General features: G+C 43.9%; 1 protein-coding gene across 2 annotated transcripts in view; it reads left to right on the plus strand.

The window, feature by feature from the left end:
* The first annotated feature begins 1,294 nt into the window (after positions 1-1,294).
* Positions 1,295-15,666, plus strand: part of GARRE1 (granule associated Rac and RHOG effector 1) — an 85,389-nt gene continuing 71,017 nt past the window's right edge. The window contains exon 1 of one of the 2 annotated variants that reach the window (XM_086351777.1): positions 1,295-1,696. The gene's annotated coding sequence lies outside the window, so the exon portion shown is untranslated. Of the gene's footprint in view, positions 1,697-9,324; positions 9,413-15,666 lie in introns of those variants that run through there. The other variant, XM_086351778.1, reaches the window with a different exon arrangement.

A 15,666-nucleotide genomic window follows, 5' to 3' on the forward strand; every position in this document is an offset into this window, starting at 1 on the left:
AAAGTAAGAAGGCGATCTATTGGAGTAAAGGAAGAAAATATCAGAACTTAAGACTTCTCTTTCAAAACTTTTTATGTATGTTTCATAACATAAGCAGCATATTAGTAGTGTATTACATCTATATAAGTTTTAAGTAAATAAAGCTGCATGATATTCAAATGTTTTCAAGAACAAAAAAATGTGCAGGTCCTGGTCTAAACGAGGATCACCTTTTGCAAAACAAAAAAAAAAAAAAAAAAAAAGGAAATAGACTTTTTACTGATCTCCACATCCATCCAACTAGCTTGGTAAAATATACATAAAATGCACCATTTTAATCACGTTTAAGTGACCGCTTTGCGGCATTAAGTACATTCACACTGTTGTGCAATCACCACCACATTCATCTGCAGAACTTTCTCGTCTTCCCAACCCACAATTCTGTATCTATTTATTTATTGGCTGCATCATCCAGCATGTGGGATCTTGTTATCCAAATAGGGAATGAACCCGCACCCCTGCATTGGAAGCATGGAGTCAACCCTAACTGGATCATTTAGGGAAGTCCCTCTCTGTACCCATTAATTACAAACTCCGAATGCTTGAATGCTCCCCTCCTCCCAGTCCCTGTCAACTACCATTCTACTCTCTGTCTCTATGAACTTGACTATTCTAGTACCTCATTTAATTGGAATTATAGAATATTTGTCCTTTTGTGATTGGCTTCTTTCACTTAGCATAATGTCTTCAGTTTATCCTTTGGCAGCATGTGTCAGAATTCCCTTCCTTTTAAAGGCTAAATAATAGTCCATTGAATGGATATACCTCATTTTGTTTATCCAGTTCATGCATTGACAGACAGTGGGTTGCTTCCAGCTTTTTGACTTTTATGAATAATGTTGCTATTAACATGGGCATACAAATTTATGTCCACTCTTGCCTCTCCTCTCTAGTCCTTCTCCACAATATAGCCCAAGTAATCCTTTTAAACCCACAAGTATGGCCAAATCACCCCTTGCTCTCAAGTAAAATTTTCTCATCATCTTGGTTTCTTGAACACAAAGCCACTGAAAACACCTGCCGTTACTTCTGCAATAATACCCTTTCCTCCCTGCTTCTTCAACCCTCCCCACCTGAGGACCTTAACTCCTGCTCTTGTCCTGAGGGAAGAATCCTCTGGTCACTCTCCTTCACTAGGTCTGGGGACTCTCTCCTTCCCTCATCAACTTTCCCCTCCTAGCCCTTGTCTCATCTGGCACTGTATCATCAAGCGCATTTATAACAATTATTATGTTTCCATCGCTGGAGAATAAACATATGAGGGAGAGGGCACTATCCAGTTCCTACAGCGCCTGCCAAGGCCAGGCAGCTAATACACGCTCAATTTCTCAGTAATTAATTTTAACAATAAATCTGTGTGGACTCAGCTGACCCCTCCCGCCCGGAGGCCAAGTCACAGTAGAGAAACTGGGTGGCTCTGGCCGCCGGTCCTCGAGCCCACCCTGGCTCTCCCACTTGGAGGTCGGGACGGAGGTGCAGGGCCGCTCGCGTCCCCAGCTCGCGCGGCGAGTTGCGAAAGGAGGGGGTCGGCGCCCAGCCTCTGGGTCCTCAGCCACCCGGCGTCCGCCCGGGGCGGGGGCGGGGCCGGCCCGGAGACGTCACTTCCGGTGTACACAGCCGGTCCGGGCGGTGCGCAGGGGGCCGGGGCGCGTCGCAGGTGAGGAGCGGGCACGAGCAGGCGCTGCCTGGTTCTGGCTGGCGGGCGGGCGGGCTGGCTCACCCACTGCGGGGCGGGAGGGCGGTGGGCCGCTGCCGGGGCTGGCGACTGGATGAGCTCGCGGGGCGTCGCTCCCGCTCGGGGCCTCAGTGTTCAGGGCCGTCGGCTCCCGCCCCTTGCCTGTCCGCTGTGGAGGACGCCGGGCTCAGGGGGAGCTGGCTGGGCGGACGGAAGCCCGGAGAGGCCTCGCGGCTCGTGCTTGGGACTGGGGGCGCGGCAGGGACCCCGCGGATACGGGACATGAGGGGCCGGGAGCTCTCTCTTGGGCGACCGGGGCCGGGGAGGTCGAGCTGGCCCCTTTACCCGCTCCCGGAAACCCCTTCGAGGAGTACGCGGAGGAACCTCGGCCTATGGGTCTCGGGGTCCGCGGGGACTGCCTAGGGACGCGGCCCTCACGCCGCCCTGCGGCTGCCGGTCGGCTGAGCTCACCTTCCCCGCCGGGGCCGGGCCGGGCCGGGCCCCGAGGAACACGATTTTCCGGCCCCGCTGAGCCCGTTGGCGCAGTCGGGCCCGGGGAGGTTGCGCGGGGACCCCGAGAGGGCCGGGGATGAGGATGAAGGATCCAAGCCCGAGGGGCGAGCGTAGGGTCAGGGGTGTGTCTTCCTCCTCTGCTCGGTGCGAGGAAAGAAGCTTGCCTGGTTGGCATGATAAGAATTTTATTTATTCTCCTCACAAATTTTGCCAGATGGAATACTTAGCTTTGAGGGGAGAGGCCCTAATTTGAAAACAGCTTTCAAATTCCGCCCCTCACTCCCATTATAAAAGCAATTCATTCTCCTTTCTTCTCGCTCAAGACTACACAAAGTGTTGTGACAGTACTTTTTAAAGTGACAGTCATCATGTAACCTACCACTCAGTGATAGCCATTGCTAAGATTTTGTTGATACCAATAAATACATGTATTATCACTTTTATGGACTTCATTATACCTTTGTATATCACAATTTAACCAAGTCCTACTAATGAACATGTAAGGTGCTTCCAATTCGTCATGGGATAGATGATTCTGCCACAGGATTTGTCTGATGGTTCTTATAGGATAAGTTAACAAATAAGGTCAAAGGTAACATTCATTTTAAAAATACATAGTATTATTTTTCTTTTGTTGACTCTTGCAAAATTATTCTCCATTCCAGTATTTATAACATACAGCCATCTTTGCTTCTCATTTCATGGTTTTATTTTGTTTTTCTTTTAGCTATTTAATTTACTTAAAATAGAGTTTTGGTTTAAGATATGAAAAATTTCCCAAATACCTTCCCAATTTTATTGAATAAGCTGTGATTGCCATTGTATCATGTTTTACACCGAAAGTTCTAAGTATGTGTTTGTAAAGGACTCCTTACAGACTTGATATTTAGATTTTGTGTATGCTTTTTCAAAATTCCATTCACAGTATCTTTTGTAAAAATTATTTTTCCTTAAAAGTCCTGGGAGTATTTTATGTTTGAATTTTTTTTTTAATTTTAATTTTTTGACAAAGTTTAGTTACTACTGTTTCATTTGCTTTCTTACTGACAAGATAACAAACTCCATATGAAGAGTTCAGGTTTGTTGTGGCAACTTTTCCGTCTGGCATTTGAGATTCTAATCTTCCTCTATTTTTGCACACGAATACGTAGGTTAGCATTGGAGACCAAGATAGAAAAGTTCTCAGATTCCCTTGGCAAGCCTAGATTTTTCTATCTAAAATTATCCCTGGATTTTTGGAAGACAGCGTGTTTTAAGCATCCTCTTTAAAAATTTTTAAACAAGTTGCACATGATTCAGCTGAAAATTTTGCTAAATGTTTATTCCGTTGCTAATCTGAAGCCTAATATACCAGGAGCTTTTTGTCACGGAAATCTAACAAATCTATAGGAAAATTACTGTTTCTGAGAGTTAGTGGACTGGGACATCACATGAGTTGAGTGTCCACTCTCTTCCCTCCAGTGACTTTCTGCTTAGTGGAAAATGATGACCTTCCAAGGTGGACAGAGAATGTTGGTTTGAATAAGGAATTGCTTTTTTGGAGTTACAGAAAAAGTGAGATCCCATTTTCTCTTAGTATAAGTTCACTGAAAGCCTGGATGTATCAGGGGTTGTGCTTCAAATGTCTTTCTTTATACTGAGTCCATCCTCCTGATGGTCCCTTAATGGATAGACACAGTGGCTGCTGCTATCTCATTTCCCTTGACCATAAGTATGTGGCATGGTGAGCCACACTTTCTTGCTGTTGTGAACCTCCTCTTAGTTGGCCTTCTTGATGCTATCTTAACTTTGTGACTGTGCTTTCTCATTTGTCTTTGCTTCTCTTCTTCCCACATCTGCCTGGGAGCATTTTGTATTTTTGTTGTTGTTCAGTCACTAAGTTGTGTCTGACTCTTTGTGACCCCATGGACCGTAGCACACCAGGCTTCTCTGTCCTTCACGGTCTCCCAGAGTTTGCTCAAATTCTTGTCCATTGAGTCAGTGATGCTATTTAATCATCTCATCCTCTACTGCCCCCTTCTGCTTTTGCCTTCAGTCTTTCCCAGCATCAGGGCCTAGGCATTTTCTAAGGCCTAGCTTAATACCTCTACCTCTGTCCCTTAGCGCACGCTCATTCTCACTCATCCAGTATGTGACTTCTAGGTAGAGACCCATTTCATCCCTTCACCCTGTTTCCACTTGGTGACCCCAACTCAGACTTTGCTGCAAGTAATTTCTTTCTCTCACTCTAACTGACCCCTGCACATGTTCCCGAGGCCATACTTTCTTCAGGTGAGGGAGCCCTTCACTGCTTCCCAAGGTGGCTTGTCCTTTGTGACTCTCAAGTCCTTACCAGTTGACTTATTACAACTCTTCTTTCTTGATTTGGGTTGTATTTGCCATTTGCTTTCTATTCCTTACAGTTTGATGGAAACTTGTACCTTTGCTCTAAGGGACTTCAGACATAATATGATCCTACTCTGAATTAGAAAAGCGAGACCCAGTGAATTTAGTCATGAATTTAGTTAGCTTACATTTACTGAGTATTTACAGCGTAGGCTTCCCTGGTGGCTCAGACGGTAAAGCGTCTGCCTGCAATGCAGGAGACCCAGGTTCGATTCCTGGCTCAGGAAGATCCCCTGGAGAAGGAAATGGCAATCCACTCCAGCACTCTTGCCTGGAAAATCCCGTGGACAGAGGAGCCTGATAAGCTACAGTCCATGGGGTCGCAAAGAGTCAGATACGACTTCGCGACTTCGCTTCACTTCACAGTGTAGGCCAGTTACTGTACTGGAAGATTGGAATAGAGAGCTGGAAGGCATGGCCTAGGTAAGAAAACCAGATAAGCAATTTCATCAAGTATCGCAAGTGCCTAGAAGCAGGAGACAGGTTTTAGAGATCTTGTCTGTCATGTTCACTGCTGCTATCTCCACAGCCTGAAGCACAGTGTTTCCGGAGGGATTATTTGTTGATTGAATCAATGATCATCTGAGATTGAAATCAGAATGAATGTTACATCAATTATCTATAGAAAAAATATAAGGCAAGAAAAGTTTGTAAATGTAGGTTTGAGAATTTCAGGGAAAACTTTCAAGTTCAACGAGAATGACCCAGCTATAACCCTTAGAAGGCATGATTGGAATGTGTTTGTGGCCAAATGCTTAAACTTAATGTTGTATCCTCAGAAAAAAGACTGGGACTCTGGAAGGAGAAGTTTCGGAAGATACCTTTGGAAATTGGGTTGGTGGGTCCAAGAGAAGAATCGACTTACGTGTTTGTAGTACCGTCGGGGGACCCTGGTTGCAGGAGCTGTGTGCAGTCCTCCACTGGGCCTTTGCACTTCCAAACAGATGGATGCATCTCTGTTGATACCTCTAGTGGACTCTAGTGGGAAGAATCTTTCCTTTGCTGCCATGATCCAAAAACCCTTTGATTAGAACATGACTTTACATGGAGATTGCCTGTTGAGAGTGTTCTTCATCCTGACTGTTTGGTCAGATTCTGGTTTGTTTCCCCATCCGAGAAATGGGGTAATAATAACACCTTCCTCTTTGGCCCCCAGTAAGTGCTCAGTATTAGCTCTTGTCAGTATTTATAGAGTTTGTAACTGGCCTTCAGGGCTTCCCTGATAGCTCATTTGGTAAAGAATCTGCCTGCAATGCAGGAGACCCTGGTTCGATTCCTGGTCGGGAAGATCTGGTGCAGATGGGATAGGCTACCCACTCCAGTATTCTTGGACTTCCCTTGTGACTCAGCTGGTAAAGAATCTGCCTGCAGTGTGGAAGACCTGGGTTCGATCCCTGGATTGGAAAGATCCCTGGAGAAGGGAAAGGCTACCCACTCCAGCATTCTGGCCTGGAGAATTCCATGGACTGTATAGTCTGTGGAGTCACAAAGAATTGGATGTGACTGAGCAACTTTGACTTTCACTTCTGTGGTTAATACATCAGTCATCTTTGAGCTTAGATAGCCCGAATCAGTCCCCCTGAACCTACTTGTTCCTTAGTGCACTGACAAAGCTGAGAGCCAGAAGGTGGGAAGTCATGACAGATGTGCTCTTCCCAAACTGCTTATTCAAAGAATTCAGCCACAGTTGTCAAGGAAGACTTCCAGGGGAAGGCTGGTCTTGAGCTGAATACTGTGGGAAGTAGTGAGTTCATCTCCACCAGAAGGGGAGCGGGCTTTTAGGCAGGATCATGACAGCTACAGAGGTGTAGAGCTGAGCAACCTTGAGGTATGTGATTTGAAGGAGATTTAGGGTGAAGGGTGGATAGACCTGAATAGGGGAGTAGAGGGAAATGAGACTGGCAAGTGGGGCCAGCTTTTTGAAGATATAGTTCATAACAGTCTCTAGCTTTTGCATCCGGCGTTGTGTCTATCCCTTAGCCTCACTGTGCCAGCCAGATGTCTTGTGAAGTGCTTTGCATATATTACCTTGTTTGCTCCTCATAATCATCCTGTGATGTAGGTATTTACTGTTAAAGAGAAATGACATGTCAGATATCACCTACAGGATCTCTGCCCCTCAATTCAGCCTGCATGTTGCTATAAGGCTAACCCTTGATATCTGCTATGCACTTAAAAGCCTTTTGTGGCTCCTGTTTCCTAATAAAGTCCAAGGTCACAAGATTTTCTGACTTCATAAAAACATCTTGGGTTAAAGTGTGAAAATATATATGTCTTAGTATTGAATCAAAACAGCATAGGTGCAGAGTGCATCAAGCATAGAGAAATATCATCTCAGTGAAAAAGGCAAGATGCAAGACAATGTGTATATGTGCCCATTTGTGTAAAAAAAAGAGAGAGAGGGTATTCATGAAACAGATTTCTAAGAGCAGGAAGACAGTTCTCGGATGATAGAAGAGGAACAGTGATTGCCATTGGAATGAGGCTCCAGAAATTGAGGTTGGTAGACTGACCTCGCTTTTTCTTGCATACTCTTTTGTACAATATGATTTTTTCAATGATGTACTTGTATTATCAATTAAAAGTTAATGGGGGGACTTCCCTGGCAGTCCATTGGTTAAGATTTTGTATTTCCACTGTAAGGCTTCCCAGGTGGCTTAGTGGTAGAGAACCCGACTGCCAGTGCAGGAGACACAAGAGATGCGGGTTTGATGCCTAGGTCGAGAAGAGTCCCTGGAGTAGGAAATGGCAACCTATTCCCAGTATTCTTGCCTGAAAAATTCCATGGACAGAGGAGCCTGGCAGGCTGCAGTCCATGGGGCTGCAAAGAATTGGACACAGCTGAGTGACTGAGCATGCACACACGCTTCCAACGTAGAGGGCACAGGTTCTATCCTTGGTCCAAGAACTAAGATCCTACAGGCTGCATGGCACAGCCAAAAGAAAAGAAAAAGGAATTAAAAGCTAAATGTCCGAAAAAAAAAAAAAAAAAAAAAGCTAAATGTCCGTTGTACGCAGCAGTCATTTAGAGAGGGAATGTAGCGTAGAGGTTAAGGGCAAGGACTGTATCCAGACTGCTTGAGTTTGCATCCTGCCTCTACTACTTAATTAGTCACTAACCCCTAAGCCTCTCTTTACCTCAATGTACCCTGTCTGAAAAGGGGGAAAGTAATAGTGCCTACCTCCTGGTGTTATAGTGAGGCTTAAAGGAGTTGTTATTTGTGAAGTCCTTAGAACAGTGGGTTTCTGGTGGTGGTGGTCGTGGTGTGGCCCTGTGTTGTGCACCAAAGTGACTGTGAAGATCTGTCCAGTCTGTCTCTGTGTGTCCACAATTCATCTGCAAAGGCTCCGTGGGAACTAAAGGGGCTGGAGATGGTTTCATCGAAACAGTGGATCTTAAATATTGGTAACTTCTAGAAAAAGTGAAAGGAGAGACAAGGACGCAAAGTGGCTTGTTCTGGGGGTGATATGTGTCTGAGGTGGACTGAGGCAGAGAAATGAGGCAGGAAAGAGCTTTGAGGGAGCCTGAAATTCGGGTATATTAATGCCATGGCCAGTCACTGTTCTTAATATATATAAAATAATGATATGATTTATGATAATGACAGTTTAAGCTTGATGAAATGTGGTAGCTCTACCTTGATCTTTCACATGATTGTGGGGTGTTCTTGTGTAATTTTTTTTAATGAACCCCTTAATGCAGTACATGTGGGTTTGTTCCAGGTTGGTGCTTGTAGTCAGTGCTGCCAGTGGGCATCCTGGATACAGGCCTCTACATTTCCTGAGTCTGTTTCTAGGATTCATTCCTAGATGATGTTGATTTTTTTTTTTAAACTATTTTGACTGAGTTCCTTGTGTTTAGGCCACCATCAGATACATGCTTTTTCAAATTGGTAGTTGCAAAGAATCATAATGTGAAAGATTGATTTTGAGTGTGCAATTAAAGCTAGGTAGGTATTACTGAAAAAAATTCAGATTTTCTTAATTGAAAATGATTTGGGGATTAGGTGCCAGTGAGATGGTCATTATGACTGGCGAACCTAGAAATACCTGAGTCTTCCACTGCCCAACTCCCAGATCCCAGAGGGGGATGTGTGTGCCTGAGAACAGGTAGAGGAAGCTGGCTTGGCTCCCAGCCTTGAGAGCTGCAGTCTGGTAACCTAGGCAGGGAGAGGGGAAAGTGGCTTCTCTGACCAGGGACAAGGATCTGTCGTCTTTTTTTTCATTTGTCTGTATTTTTGGCTGCACGGGGTCTTTGTTGCTGTGTGCAGCCTTCTCCAGCTGAGGCGAACTGGGGCTACTCTCTGTTGAGGTGTGATGAGGGCTTCTCGTTGTGGTGCCTTCTCTTGTTACGGAGCATGGGCTCGAGGCTCAGGGGCTCTAGTAGTTGTGGCTTGTGGGCCCTAGAGCACAGGTTCAGTAATTGGTGCTCAGGCTTCATTGTTCCACAGCATGTGCAATCTTCCCGGACTAGGAATTGAACCTTTGTCCCAACACTGACAGGCGGACTTCTGTCCACTGCGCCACCAGGGAAGTCCTCAAGGACCTATCTTGTTCCCCATCTCAAGGTAGGAGAGAAGGCACCTGTGCTTAAGTTGCTTTGTGATGTACTTTATAATGCAAGGTGATTCGTTCCTTAGCACTGCCCCTGTTCTTTCTCTAGTTTGGGGCTGAAAGAGGAGGGAGTGGTCAGCAGGGAAGTGGGAGGGCCTGGTTTCCTTCCCCTCTGGAGAACACAGGGCAGCACCGCTTTCAGTTTCTTGCCAGGACTTTGGGAGTTGAGGCCAGAGCTGCAAGAAGGTAAAAAATATTTTTGAAAGTTATTATAACTATGTGGGGGTGGGGGTGAAGGGGAGTTTGTATTTTTAATGATAGCAGGCCAGAAAGAAGAATTTTTAAAAAAAGATAAAATGCTGCCCTCTGACTGGTCTGTGGCCTGTTTCAAAGCAGTAGCTTCCATTTATTGAGTGCTGTCCTTTATGGACTTAATCCTCACTGAAGTCCTGAAGAAACTGAGGCACAGGAGTTCAGTAATTCGCATAAGATCTTGGGTTAGTAAATATCATTTATTCAGCTGATAGTTACTAAGAGCAGGATTTCATATCTAGGTCAATCTGTCTCCCAAAGCCATAACTGTTTCCATGAAATCTCTCAAGTTGGAGCATCTTACCCCGCAAATTAAGAATATGAGCCACAGCAGTCCTTTTCCTAGGGCTGTCTTGCCTGCTTGGGAAAGAAGTGGGGGTGAGATGAGGAGGAGGCTCCTTGAATGTCCTCACTGCTAAATATTTGACTTGCTGGAATGTTTGTGGAGAAGAATGAGATCCTGAGCTATAACTCTGATTTACTGGGATTTTTTGAGAGACGGGAAGGCTTGCTGGGTGTAAAAACTGGAGGCTTTGTTCCCAGTCCAAAGGATGGAACTTCTATTATATCCATCGATAAAATTTTTCATGGATACCTTAAATTTTCAGAAATTATCCTGAATCTGAAGTGTATTTATCTAAAATTTATATAGTTCCACTCTGTAGTAAGAGAAATAGTTTCCATATTACAGTTTGATTTACACATTTGTACGTAAGCTTCTTGATAAATACTTGTTTTTCCCCATTGGAGGTTAATTTTGGGTAGGTTCCACAGTGCAAGTTGTTAAGAATGAGTAGCGCTATAGAACTTTAAGTTTTCTTAAATGACTTTCTAATGGATACATAAATTTGGAAACTTTGGACTAGACTTAACCAGAGCTGAGTAGATCAAAGCCTTTTCGTGTTCTAACACACTGAAACAAAAACTGAAGGTTTTTAATAGGTCTAGGTTAAAAAAATATATTTTTTAACAAATCGGATTTGAAAAATTACATCAGTATTTTGTAACTTTTAATTTAATGATTTGCTTTAAAGTTATCGTCTCTCCTTGATTTATGCTCGAATTTCCATCAGCAGGGTAGTTTGTTGTAATGAATGTCTTCATAGTGCTTGGGTGCATTTTAATTGGTTCAAGACCATTTCAGTTTGTAGATTAAAAACTTTGTTTCCCTGAGTAAACTTTTTCAGATGTTTAGGAGCCAACTTTGTTCACCTTTTGGAAATGTGGGGTAGTTTTTTACAGATAAGCCTCTTAGCAAGACTCTGACTTCCCCTTGCGCACCACCCCCCGCCCCATTTCCTTTTCTTTTGGAGATTTCTGTTCAACAGAGATTTTTTTTTTTTTTTTGACTCAGAGCATTTCTCTAATACAATTCAAAAGTTCTAATATTTGTTTGTTTCTTTGGTCCTACCTCGCGGCTCACAGGGACCCGCACCATGGGCAGTGGCAGCAGAGTCCTCACTGCTGGACCGCCAGGGTCCTGGCCTGTTTTGTTTTTAACCTGTGTTATTCTGAAGCTAAATTTCAACTCTGTTGCCTTTGTGGTTAGAAAATTTGTTTTTTCTGCTGTAACTGAAATTATCAGTTATTTGTAGATTCCTGAGTATAAAAGCTTTTTGACAATCTGCTAATGCTAACTTGCTTTGTTATTATGGAGGAATGTCGTATTTTGTGATGATAAATTGTTTTAGAGCAGGTGTCAGCACAAGGGGCAGTCAGGTGTCAGCCCGTGGAAGCAGTGTTACGCCATTAGACCAGAATCCCCTTGACACCAGCACTGTTAACCTGTGCATCCTAGGTGCCTAGAGTATTCAGGCACAACTTATAGGGTTGAGCCGTGCTAGAGGACACAGGTGTAGAAGTATCTTTAACTACGACAGATTCTAGCTATGATTAGAAATTTTTAGAATTCTATGAATAGAATTTTTATTTAATAAAGTTTTTTCTGTCTGCTTGAGTTTTCATACCTCAATATGATTTTAATATTTTTTTGTTTTGGCTGCTCCAAGCTGCATATTTAGTAGGGTTTTTTCCTGTCTACTAGCGTTTTCATACCTCAGTATAGGAAAGCTTGGACTGCAGATTTTGTCAACAAGTCAGTTATTTCGTAACTTTTTGTTTTGTTTTGGCTGTACAAAGCTGTATATTTAGTAGGTTTTTTTTCCTGTTTACTTGAGTTTTCATACAGGAAAGCATGGGCTTTAGATTTTGTCAACCAGTCAGTTATTTAGTAACTTTTTGTTTTATTTTGTTTTGGTTTCACCACTGGGCATGCAGTATCTTAGTGCCCCAACCAAGGATCTAGAACCAGTGCTCCCTGCAGTAGAAGCACAGAGCCTTAACCACTGGGCCACCAAGGAAGTCCCTGTCTTAATAGCAGTTTTAGTAGCCACTTCTTGACCAGGAAAAATATAGTTTAATCTTGGCATCCTTAAAAATTTTTTCATTGACTTTTTTTTAAAACTCTGATATAACTGTAATGTTTCAGGAGTTGTCGCACAATTCTTTAAACTACCATGGGTTATATTCCTTGGAAACTTTCTGTATAAACTAGAGCCCAGTTTTGCATGTAATTTTCTTTGGGAGCAGTCTCCCGGGCACAGAAGTAGTCTGGACTTGGTGGACCCCTAAGTGTCACTTCCTTTCCCCTGGTGTTGGCTCTCCATGTCTCCCTTTCCGTTTCCATGTTTTAATGATACCCTCCCTGCTCAGTGATTTGTGTTCAGGAAGCTAGGCAGTGATTACTTTTGTTTCTGCTTTGTGAATTTCCTCCCCCACTTCCTATTTTTACTGAGCAACTACAGGAAGTGAGGCGTCTCCTGGCTGGCAGCTGCTAAGTCCTGATTTTAGGTGGCAGAGAGCAAGGCTTTAGGGCTTTAAAAAAAAAAAAATTAGTTAATTTATTTATATTTATTTATGCTTATTCTTTGACCATACCACATGGCATGTGGAACTTCCCTGACCAGGAGTTGAAACTGTGTTCCCTGCAGTGGAAGCACGGAGTCTTAACCCCTGGACCATCAGGGAAGTCCAAGGCTTTAGGGCTTTAAAAAAAAAAAAAAAGAAAGCATTTTCTTTATTTTTTTAAGCTTGTTTTTTGGCCGAATCTTGAGGCATGCGGAATCTTAGTTCCCAGACCAGGGATCTAACCTGCATCCCCTGCAGTGGAAGTGCAGAGTCTTGACCACTAGATCGCCAGAGAAGTCCCTTAAAGCATGTTCCACCTTTGTCCGCAGGAATCATAGAAACACACTCTTATGATTGGGTGATTGGGTTGAGATGACGACATGTCCTCCTCAGCCTGGGGTTGGGGAAAACTGGGTATTCCTCAACTGGAGGGCAGAACTTTTGGGAAGTGGTTGAGGGTTTTTTCCAGTAGTAACACTGGGACATAGTAGCCCTGTGGAGAAGCAGCTGTTGTGGGTGGACAGTGTGGCAGGAGCCAAGGGTGAGTGGAAGGGACCTGTTGCAAGTGCGGCTGGAGGGGGTGATTCTGGATTGGGGGCAGGGGGCCTCGATTGGCAGGCTTGCAGTGAAGTGAGGAGTCCCATATGCTCTGGGATCTTTGACAAGGCCTCAGCCTCTACAGTGCTCTCCTTCCTCCCAAGTCCCAGCATTTGATTTCTCAACCAGGTATTTAGCATTTACCTGCCTCTCTTCCAGTGATACCTTAAATGTATCTACTGTGGCTTAACTTCTGGGGGAAGTTTGTATCATCTTCCCAGAAAGAAATAACTTATACATTAGGTACCTGAACATGGAAGGACTTTGTTTAGCAGAGTTGCTCAGTAGCAGTACTGTTGACCTTTTGGGTGGATTATTCTTTGTCTTTAGGTGGACAGGGGGCTGTCCTGGGCATTGCAGGATGTTTAGCAGCATTCCTGGCCTTACCCACTAGCACTTTCTCAGTTGTAACAACCAAACAATGTTTCCAGACATTGCAGAATGTCCCCTGGGTGGATGTCTGTGTGTGTGAGTGAGTGAGAGTGTGTTTGTATGTTTGTATGTATAGCCTTGTCTTCACTTGTTGAGAGCCACTATGTTAAAGATTGAGTGCTGACTTACTAAATTTTGTGAAATGGGATAAAATAGAATGTTTGGTCCCTTGGGATTGGAGCTATTAGTTTTATTCCAGTATCTGATATTCTCATGCATTTTTAGCTTGCTACTTAGATTTTGCTATTGTCTATCTATTGTGCTTTCAATAAAAGGTCTTGGGGCCTGAGCATCTGGAGGCTTGGCTTCTAGTCCTCATAGAAGATACTCTTTCTTGGCCTTAAATGCTTGCTCCTAAAGACTAGTTCTTTGGAAGCTGAACAGTGTAAGGGAGAGAGCAAGAGGCATTTAGGATGTAACAGAAACAGTAGCCAACATTTATGCAGTGCTTGTGCAGACCAGGTGACCAGGATTGAACTGTGAACTGTGGTGAGCACAATTGGCAGGATGAATGCTGTAAGAGACTGTAAGGAAAGGGAACAGGATAGGGACCACCTAGGCTAACACATGTAGGGTTGATATCAAGGCAGTAAATATACAGGAGGGAGACCAAGGGATGGAAGGATGACTAGGATCTCTTGTGAGTCTAGTCCCCAGAGCCTTGAATTTGGATCATCAGCAATGGATATGATCTCCTAAAGAGAAACAACTTTTCTCTTTTTTCATCTCTCGGCTCAACTTCCTGCCAGTTCCTGTCAAGAATCCTATAGCATGAAACCATCTCCTAAGGATAATAAACAATGTCTCAGTCTAGATAATTGACAGAGGTAGAGTAATGTAGTGATGGAGAACCCTGCTGCTAGTGGCAGGCCCCCCAGGCACAAACCAGCTCTTTGGGGACTATTTACCTCACCAGTGTAGCAGGACCCCAAAGAACTCACTCAGCTTCTTGTGTTACCTCACAGGGTAATTAGCTAACAAGTGTGAAGTGTGTAGCACAGCGCCTGCTACTTAGTGTCCATTCAGTTAAGGTCAGTTGTTTTTCTTTTACAGTTCTAGTGAATCTAAATGAAATTATGTATCCAAAGCTCTGGGTGTAATGCTTGACACATTGTAGTCACTTAATGATCAGTTTTATTGAGGAGAACTTGGGTAAACATGCCATTTTGTCAGCTTTTTTTTTTTTCTTTTTCAATTGGACTCTCTTATTTAGCACTTAGCTTACTGCCTTTGTGGCTAGCAAGGCTGAACATATGAATGCTGTATAGAAATAGCCATTAAATAAATACTGAGGATGAACTAATTATTCAGCAAATAGCTGTTGAATGTTTATAAGGTGCTTAGCACCCTGGAATGTCTTGAATGCCCTCAGTGATCTTTGTTGGAGGTGGCAGAGAAGCACAGGGGAAGCTGGCAGTTGTGATGCAGTACATCACTCTGCAGCAAAGATGATGCTAAGACAGGGCTGAAAACAGGATGTTATGGTTGCACATGCATTTGCTCCTACCTCAGGCTTTGTCAAGGTCTCTTCCCCAAATGACGTGTCAGACATTCAGGAGGAGTAAAAGTAAGCCGGGAGAGCTTTCCATGCAGAAGGAGCTCAGTGGGTAGATGGTGAGAGGAAAAATGGCACAGGCGCGAACTAGGCAGAAATGGGGTGGGGGAGGTGGGAGAAAGATGGGAAGGTAATGGAGAGCCGTAATCAGTTTTAAGCAGGAGAGTGGCGTGATTAATCACACAGCAACCAGAGAGGAGCAGTCCAGGCATTTGGAAGATCACTCACGAGGCTCCTCTATAATTCAGGCAGGAGATAAAGATAGTTAGAACTTTGGATTGGCAGTGAAAATAGAAAAGACTTGTAAAATGTTAAGAGAACAGAACGAACTTGACTAAATGATTAATTGAATGTAAGTCCAGGTTTCTGGCTTGTTCATGTAAGTTAATAGTGATGCCATTCACCAAGACAGGGAAGGAATATGGAAAGACTGGGGAGAGTTGGTTCTGGACATTTGATTCAAAGACCTGTGCACTAGGCCGTTGAATATTTGGAATATGGAGCACAAGAGAAAGACTGGGGCTCGAGAGATGGATTTGGGGATCCTCCCAGTGAGAATTTGTTGATCTTAGAAACAGACAGGGCATAACAGAGCTCTATGGAACCACAGCATTTCAGCTCTGTCAGTGACTCAGAGAGGTGACTGAGAATGGCCAGAGGGGCAGGAGGAGAGCACAGAGAACTAGCATCTTTGTCT

The sequence above is a fragment of the Bos grunniens genome, chromosome 18, assembly GCF_055505025.1.
Source record: "Bos grunniens cultivar Pamir isolate PY7600 chromosome 18, Bosgru_T2T1.0, whole genome shotgun sequence".
In the NCBI taxonomy this organism is placed as follows: Eukaryota; Metazoa; Chordata; class Mammalia; order Artiodactyla; family Bovidae; genus Bos; species Bos grunniens.